We start from the raw sequence: 9,182 nt of genomic DNA on the forward strand, positions 1-9,182 counted from the left end.
ACATTAAAAAACTAATAAAATAATACTAAATTAAATATAATAAAATATCTAAAATTGAAAAATGGTAAGTTTTATAGTGTCTTTTATTGTGGTGTCTAAATTGTTTAACTAGCTTTTAAAAATAAAAAATAAAATGTTTAAAAAATAAAATAAAATATTTAAAATTTATTAAATATTATCTATTTGCCTTTTTTAGTAAGTTAGGCAAAATTTCAAAGGTATTGTAACATTCACCTTATCCAAGTCCAAGATGTGATGATTGAAATTTTAAAAAGAAAATTAACCCGTTAACATGGTAAAACTTCAACAAATTGTTTTCATTTTTTGCAAAATAATTACTAATAGTTTTATAAAAGATTTAGGGCCATGATCCCGATTGTCTAAGTTAAGCTTCGCTAATGATTGGTTTGTTGAAAAATTCAATAATAACTTATCAAAAATATTATTTTTGATTTAATAAATGCCTCTTAAGTAATTTTTTTACCAAAAAGAATAAAAATATAAAGATTTAATTTATTAAATATTTTTTACGAAATCCGAGTCATCAACTATTTCTCTAATAACCGTTCTCATCATCAAATATTACTCGCTCTTCTTTGTCGAAGTTTTTTTTTGATGACTTGATTAATATGACAACTGTTTCAAGAGTTATTTGAAACGTTGATTTTGAGCCTGAACGTGAGGTCCAAACTCCTTTAAAAAAGCGTCCGACTTGTTCTTACGTCGAGGTGCCGCCGTCCGAGTTCCTCATGAGGAGGTGGAGGGTGGTACCTGCAAGAAGGTTCGATACTTAAGTTAGCAAGGGCTTTAAGCAAGTTTTTAGTAGCTTAGAACATGAGTATATCTGAGGAGTGTCAGTGTTTTTATAGTAGAGCTAATAACCACATTTGTTGGAGTAGTTCTACCTTTGTTGGTGGATAACCGTTTCCTTTATCTTGGGGGAGTTCGTTAGGATCTATCTTTTAGGAAGATAGAGATAGCGAGAGAGATTCAGTGAGGCAGTTACTTATTCAGATAAGTACAAGTCGGTCCCTTTCGCTGAGTCCGACCTCTTAAAGAGGTCGGGTATTTGGTAGAGGCTAATAGGCCATCCTTTGGGGTGAGCCTTTTGTCTTTATTGGGCCTGCCTTTATAATTTGGGGCAGGGTATGAACAGTGCCCCTGCTTGAATCCGGGCTTTTCATGAGGTCGGATTCAAGCATTTTATGGCTTCAGTTACGACGTCAGATACACTGCCTTCACGAGATCGGGTACTCGACGTGTTTTGAAATTTTGAATGTCGCCTTTTTAAATGAGGGACGAACATTACACGGTAGTTCCCTTAGGATCCGCGCACGTCTTTAAAGAGGGGTGTGAAATGATTATTTTGCCCCTTCTCCCTCTTCTCCTTTTCTCATTTCCGAAATGCTTCTTTTGCTCCCTTCATCGCAAAAAACCCCTCCTTTCCTTTCTTTGTTTGTTTCACAATCGCTTTTGGCTTTTTCAAGATTTTTTTTATCTCAATTCATTAGAAAGAGTTCTTGGTGAAGAGGATTGCTCGTGACTTTGCTGCTTGACGTGCCCTTCCATTCTTTGAATTTCATAAAGGTTGGTATTTTTATGAGCTTTCATTTATAGTCTTGGTTGTTCTGTGTTCCTTGAGACTGTTCTAAATAGTATTTGAAAATAATTGGGAATGTTTATTGATGATGGGAGCTTTAGATTTTCTTTTATCTATCACAAATCTTTTTTCGAAACAATTTTGTGGTTTGTGATGAATTTAAATTGTGTTTCTGGAGTTTTGAGGGACTGTAGCCATTTGTGACTGTTGAATGTATTTGTGTTGTCTCCAACGGCGTTGCTGCTGTTGGCACAGAAGAGATGCCATTTCTGTTGGTTTTGAAAAGATGTTTTCAAATAACATTTTGCATTTGGTTTCTTTTGTCCGATTTCTTTTACTGGTGTCCGAGCCCTTTAGTGTCAACTTGTTTACTTTGTATTTGTAGGTGTAGCTTTTATGTCTCAGTCTATAATTATGAACATGTCATAAAAAGTCTTGCCTTCTTTGTTATCTTGGGTAGATACTGTTGTCATTGCTCCTGTTCCCGTAGTTGATAATAAGTACAACGATGTATTTCGTAGACACCATAGGCTATGTGAGAGTCAGAAGGATGAGCGAAATTATGAGATAGTAGTGCTAGATTTTGAGGAGAGAGTGTGTTTTCCTCCTTTAGACAACTCGGAGCGCCCTTTTCTCTATGCGTATGATTGTTTTTTCTCAAAGTTAGGCATTAAGCTTCCTTTTTCTGACTTTGAGATGAATATCCTTTGGACTTGTAATGTCACTCCTTCCCAATTTCACCCGAATTCATGGGCATTTTTGAAAATTTACCAGATTTTATGTCAAGTGCTTGATGTCCGATCTTCTCTCATGGTCTTCTTTCACCTTTTTGTGTTGATCAAACCCAGGTCTTCGAAAGGAAAGTCTTCTTGGTTTTTCTTTTGTGCTGTTCAGGGTAGAAAGATTTTTTCCATTTTTGATAAATCCTTCCATGACTTCAAAAACTATTTCTTCAAAGTCCGAGCTGTAGAGGTTGTCCGACCTTTCTATCTAGATGAGAATGATGAACCTTCCTTTTCAATATACTGAGAGGAAAAACCTGTGATAGCTAAGTATAATGTAGAGGCCTTAGATGATCTTGAAAAGTGTGTGGTGGACATGTTGGAAGATTGCTGGGGACGGGCTCCTCACTTTGACACTAAAAGGTTCTTAGGGGACCCCAGTCAGCTTCAATCCGAGATAGGTAGCTTTCCGACCTTTAGCTTTATGACTTTCAGTTGTGATTTATTGACTAAGATGCCTTTTATTTTGTTTTTCAGAGAACATGGCTCCAAAGTCTGTAGCGATGAAACAACTGCGCTAGACCAGAAAAAACGTCATGGCTCAGACTATTCAACAAAAGGAAACCGAATGTACCTCTATCCAATCTTCTCCGAAGAAATCAGACTCGGGTACTTCGGCCCAAAAGAAAATCATTCCTACTCCCTCAAGTCAGTTGATCCCTTCTGACTCCTCTCCAAAGAGTTCTGCTGTTCCTCATTCTCCCTCATCTTCAGAGCCCCCTTCCAAAAGGCAAAAAACTGTTGAAGAGGGGAGTATTTACAATAAAGGTTTTCATGGGCTTGCTTGGTGTAACACCCTAATTACCCTAAGCCTTACCTCTAGCCGTAAAGCAAAAGAAAACTAAGTACCAAGACAGTTCTAAGGCTTATACGATAGTACATATATAGAAAGGAATTATAATACGAAAAGCCTGATGAAGGATTACAGCTCAAAAACGGAGATACAAAAGCGCGAAGCGTTCCCACGATAACTAAAAGCGTAAAGGATAAGATACAAATACAAGATAATAAAGCATATGTAGATATATAAGTATAATAGTCATAGAGTTCTAGCCGTAGCCCGCGGAATTTAGGCCGACTAGTTATAGACAGATATAACAGAGTTTTATAAAGGTACAAACATAAACAACCTATCTCTCAAGTTTAACCTCTAAGGCAACAAAGAAATAAAGATACAAAAGATAAAGAGTGCTACAACAAAATAATCAAAATGCAAGAGATGATAAAGGATCCTCCGCTCTGTCACCATCACTCAACTCACCGAGGTGGGTTACGACCTGCATCTGAAAAACAACAACAAAATATGGTATGAGAACCGGAGGTTCTCAGTATGGTAACTGTTCCGAGGGTTACCTAAAACTGTAGGTCGATCTCGGACGAGATCTTCTGTACGGGTCGGAGATAACGTGTCCGGCTGGTGGGTGGCGGCCGGAGCTGTCGTGTCCGACTTGTTGGATTGGCTGTGCTGCTGATCCTTTGTCACCGGAGGGTGGTGGTACCTGCAAGGAACTCTGATGCTTAAGTTAGCAAGGGTATTAAGTAGGTTTTTAGTAGAATCAGAGTATGAGTTATACCTGGGTACTCCAGTGTATTTATAATAGTGTGGAGTGACCTTTTTAGATAAGATAAGTTAGTTATCTTATCTTATCTTTTCTTATCTTTGGGTGAGGTCAGCTTATCTTCAAGGGAGCCGCCTTTATCTCTATAGGCTTGGACTGCCTTTGGATTTGGGTCGTGTTCCTCTATTTGGGCCATTTACTGGGCTTTCCTGTCAGTTTGGCCGAGCTCTTTAAAAAGAGGTCGGATAGTCTGACCTGAGGAGGTCGGTCGCTTTATCGTTAATCATCCCGGGTCGGACAGCTCGACCCAAGGTATGAACGGTGCCCTTGCTCGAGCTCGGTCTTTCTTTGGGAGGTCGAGTCTTGTATTTAGGACTTCGATCCTGTTCTGATGAAGCCGAACTCGGGCACCTGTCGACTTCTTCTTTGTTGAGTCTTCGTTTTTGAATGTGGAATGTTTTCTTCTAAAAGCGCGCGCTTTTGTATTAGCGCTCTGTTCTTGGGAACGGGCGAGGGTTTTTAATACCGTTATTAATTAGTTTTTAATGCCCCGTTTCCTTTGGCTTTCTAATTTGAATCTTTACACACAGAAAAACGGTTTCTCTTCTCTTGTTACCGTAACTTTCCTTTTCTTTCTCATTTTCTGTTTTTGCCTGGAGTTTGCAGTTTCGCGTTTCTTCCTGCGACATTGCCTGGTGATTTTGCTTGTGCAAGGGCGATTCTGGATTTCGTCTTCCATCCTCAACTTCTCTGAAGCTTTCCGCTTTTTCCAAGTTGGTTCTATTTACAGTTTCTTCACTTTTTTCGTTGCTTTGTCTTTGGTTTTTTGCTGGAGCTTTGATATTTGGATGCATGTCGAAAAGCTTGAACCTTTTTATGATCTTGTGTTTGCTCGTCGCTGTAATGTGTTTTTTCTGACTTTCTTTTTCGTTTTTTACGCATACTCCTGGTATTTCTGTTGAGGCTTCCTAGGGCTTTGCATGTTCTACTGTCGCTTCTAGCTGTTTTTTGAAAAAACTGTATCTTGCTCACTTCTGTAAAGATTGCCCCTTGATTTTTGCCCTGTTGATAGCTTTCCTTGTTGCTGCACCTTTGTAGGAGATAACGATACTTGTTTTGATTTTCTTTGTTTGTTTGGGGTGCGTTTTCGATGACTACTTCTTTGATCCCTGCTTTCGCTTGATAGCTTCCTTTTTTACTTTAAACTGGGACGGTGAGTCTGGGAGGTAGCTCATTTGGATGGCTGTGTTCGATTTGTGGTTTGTGGCCTTCGAGGTGTCGTTTTAGTTGCAGAACAGAGAGGGTTTATTGTTTTCTTGTATCGTGACGTAGGCTTGTGGGTTTTCCTGAATCCTTGTCCTGTTAACTGCCTCCAAAGGATGCCCCTGGATCTTTTTGGTATGGGTCCTGGGGTTTCCTTTTGTTGCTTGTATTGTACTGGATTATGTTGGCCGAGTTATTCTGATTTCATCCGAGATGTTTTTTAGTAATCCAATCTTCTTTTCTTGCTTGTAGGACTAGTTTGGCCATGTCTTCTCGCAAAAATATTGTAGAGATGTCTTCTAAAGTTCCTGAGGGGATGTTCGATTGGCTGGACTCCCTTGTCTTAATCTGTGTCTTTGTGGTGGATGCTGAGTTTTGTGTAGAGCTGAGGAAACATTATAGGGTTTGTGGTAGCGGTGCCCGGGAAAAGGATTATGAGCTTGTAGCACCCGACTCTGACGAGAGGGTTTGTTTTCCTACCTCGGTCGAGGGGGAGCGTCCCTTCTTTTATGCCTAGAATATTTCTTCAGCCAGTTGGACATTACTTTTCCCTTTACTTCTTTCAAGACCGACTTGTTGTGGTCGTGTAACGTTGCCCCATCCCAGCTTCATCCGAATTCCTGGGGTTTTGTCAAGATCTTTCAGCTGCTTTGCCAAGAGTTAGGCGTAACACCTTCTCAGACTTTTTTCCTCTACCTTTTTGTTTCAGCCAAGCCTGGAGCTTCTTCCAAAAAGAAAGCTTCTTGGGTTTCTTTCAGGTCTGCCCAGGGGCATAAAGTTTTTGCCATGTACGATGAGTGCTTTAAGAATTTTAAGAATTATTTCTTTAAAGTTCGCGCTGTTGAGGGGGTCCGCCCATTTTTTCTTGATGAGAATGATGAGCCTGCTTTTCCTCTAGAATGGCAAAAGAATGTGAGAGTGTCTCGTTATACATGGGAGATGCTTGACGAGGTTGAGCGGGCTTTTGTCATTGTTCTTGAAGATATATGGGGGGAACCACCCCACCTTGATACAAAAAAGTTTCTGGGGGACCCTTCCCTGGTTCGCACTGTGTTGGCTACTGTCTGACTTGTTTTAATCCTTGGTTTTAGCTTTGCTTCCTCTTTTTGTGATTGTAACCCGTTACTGTGGTTGATTGATGTTTTTCAGAGATGTCTAAAAATAATGACTCTATGAAGGCCTTCAAAAAGGCAAGGAAGGCTGCTGCTGCTCAAAATATATCGGCCAAGGTGGCAGGAGAGGGATCTTCTCAAGTTCAGGTGAAGCCGCCTGTGCCAAGTTCACCTAGGCCGAGGAAGGTGATCCCTACTCCTCGGGTTCGTCTGGCTGACCCTCCACAGACTTCTGTCGCTACTTCTGGTGCTCCTCCCAACAAAAAACAAAAAACAATTGAGCCTTTCAACCTTGATGCTCCTGACTTCGACGCGGTGGAGTTTGTCGATCAGCAGATCGGTCCTTATGGTGCCCTCCCTATGGATGATGTATCACTCCTTCGCCATTTAGATTTTATAACTCGGAGTAGCATTAAGATGACATATATGGGAGCTGCCCTGTATCGAACTGCCCAAAATCTTCCTCTTCATGCTACCAAAGCCTTCATGGAGGAGGCTAAACAGGAGTTCGATCGGATGAAGGGCTTGAAGGAGGAGCTTGAAGTGAAAGTGACCAAACTGGAGAAGGAGCTGAAGAACGAGAAGGCTAGCTCTCTTGCCTTGGCGGCTTCTGTGAGGTTGGCCGAGGACACGGCATTGAGGCATAAAGACAGCTGCATCACATCCTATCGGGAGGTAATGCGTCTGAGGGAGGAGTTGGAGTTTGTCCGAGTTGATTACTCCGAGCTCTAGGGTCACCTTGTCGGCAGCGTAAATGCTGCTTATGGGAACCTGAAGGAGCAGGTTCGAGTTCTTGCTCCTGAGTTTGACCTTACTCTCTTCAGCCTGGACAATGTTGTGAGGGATGGTAAGATTGTCCCTGACGACCCGGATGATGATGATGTCGAACCTCCCTCTGCGCCTGCTGCCAAAGTGTCGGCTTCTACAGTTCCTCCAGCTGGGGTCGTTCATCCAAAATTAGATCCTGATTGCCAAATTTTGAATAGGGATGATAGCACAGTGGATGCAGTGCCTCTCCAGGCTCGCCCTCCTTCACCCCGTGCTGACGCTGCCGAAAAGGCTTCGGATCTTAGCTGAATTTTCTATTTGTTTGTGTATATTGCCCGGCTTGTGGGCTTTTAAACTCTTTATTTTGGAATTGACGTTTTGCTGACTGTGGACACATTTTAGTTGCTTGTTTAGCAACCTTATTTTGAAAAACAAAAATAGTTTCCAAGTTCTTGGGGCTGGTTTGGGTAGCCTCTTTGAACTTGTTTTTATTATATCTTCACGCCTTTAATATCATGTCGATCTTTATCTTATCTTGGCACCTCTTTTAGGTTTTTGGCAGTGCTGGAGCCTTGTTGCTCGACCTCTTTGGGCTATTTTTGTACTGGTATCTTTGTTTCCTTTGAGGCAACTTCCCACTTTTTCTAGTAATCTTATCTTGTTTTGGACCCTTTGTGAGGACTCTGCCAGATGTTGCTTTTTTATAGTTTTTGCATTTTATGTTGGCCGACTTTGTCATGTCGGGTCCTTCCTTGTGTAGACCGACTTCATCATATCGAGTCCTTCATAGTTATTCTTATAATCCTCTTTCTTGGACCTTGGACAGGTCTCTTTCAGGGATTACTTCTATAATTTTATGTTTTGGGCCGACTTTGTCATGTCGGGCCTTTCCTTGTGTAGACCGACTTCATCATGTCGAGTCCTTCATAGTTATTCTTGTAATCCTCTTTCTTGGACCTTGTGCAGGTCTCTTTCAGGGATTACTTCTATAACTTTATGTTTTGGGCCGACTTTGTCACGTCGGGCCCATCTAAGTTATTTTTGTAATCCTCTTTCTTGGACCTTGTGTAAGTCTCTTTCAGGGATTACTTTTATAACTTTACGTTTTGGACCGACTTTGTCACGTCGGGCTCTTCTAAGTTATTTTTGTAATCCTCTTTCTTGGACCTTGTGCAAGTCTCTTTCAGGGATTACTTTTATAACTTTACGTTTTGGGCCGACTTTGTCACGTCAGGCCCTTCTAAGTTAAAGTAATCCTCTTTTATAGGGTTGGCCAGACCTCTTTCCAGGGTTTACTTGTAACTTGGGTTGACTTGGTCCGACTTCTTAACGTCGGCCAGTCTTTAAGTTATTATTTAGCAATCCGTTAAGACCTCGTCAGGTCCTTTCTCCGGATCACTTTCGATAACTTTTTACATTATTCTGTTTTCATCTTTGCCGATTTGTAGAAGGTGGGTTCGATCCTTGTTTAGTCGACCTTTAGATGATTTTGGTTTTCATCTCTTCCGGTCTTTATGGTGATCGTGCAGTGAATTTTATTTTTCACTTTCTGCCGATCTGTTGCTTTATAATCGTGCGATGAATGTTTCATATTAATGCGTCTTGAAAACTTTGTAGAATATCTAAAATGTATTTTATTCAAAAGAAAATGCAAATATATACATGCGGGAGTGTCTCATCCCTTTAAGTTGGATAGTTTGTAGGTCTTGGCTTGGTGCCTCGTTAAAAAACCTTTTCAGGAAAAAGAGTGTACCTTATGCCAAGATCCTTTTTCATCCCTAACTATAATACCTTCTTAGGTTGCAGGCGTGCCACGACCTAGGAAGCTCTCGCCCGTCGAGTTCGGACAGTCTATAGTAGCCCTTCCCAAGTACTTCGATGACTCGATAGGGTCCTTTCCAGTTTGCTGCCAACTTTCCTTCCCCAGGTCGAGTTATTCCGATATCATTTCGGATTAGGGTGAGGTCGTTCTCTGGGAAACCCCGTGGCACTACCTTTTGATTATATCTTGAAGCCATTCGACGTTTTAGTGCTTCTTCCCTGATCCGAGCTCTCTCTTGGATTTCGGGAAGTAGGTCGAGCTCTTCCCTTTGAAGTT

Source organism: Arachis ipaensis, chromosome B05 (genome assembly GCF_000816755.2).
Source record: "Arachis ipaensis cultivar K30076 chromosome B05, Araip1.1, whole genome shotgun sequence".
Lineage (NCBI taxonomy): Eukaryota > Viridiplantae > Streptophyta > Magnoliopsida > Fabales > Fabaceae > Arachis > Arachis ipaensis.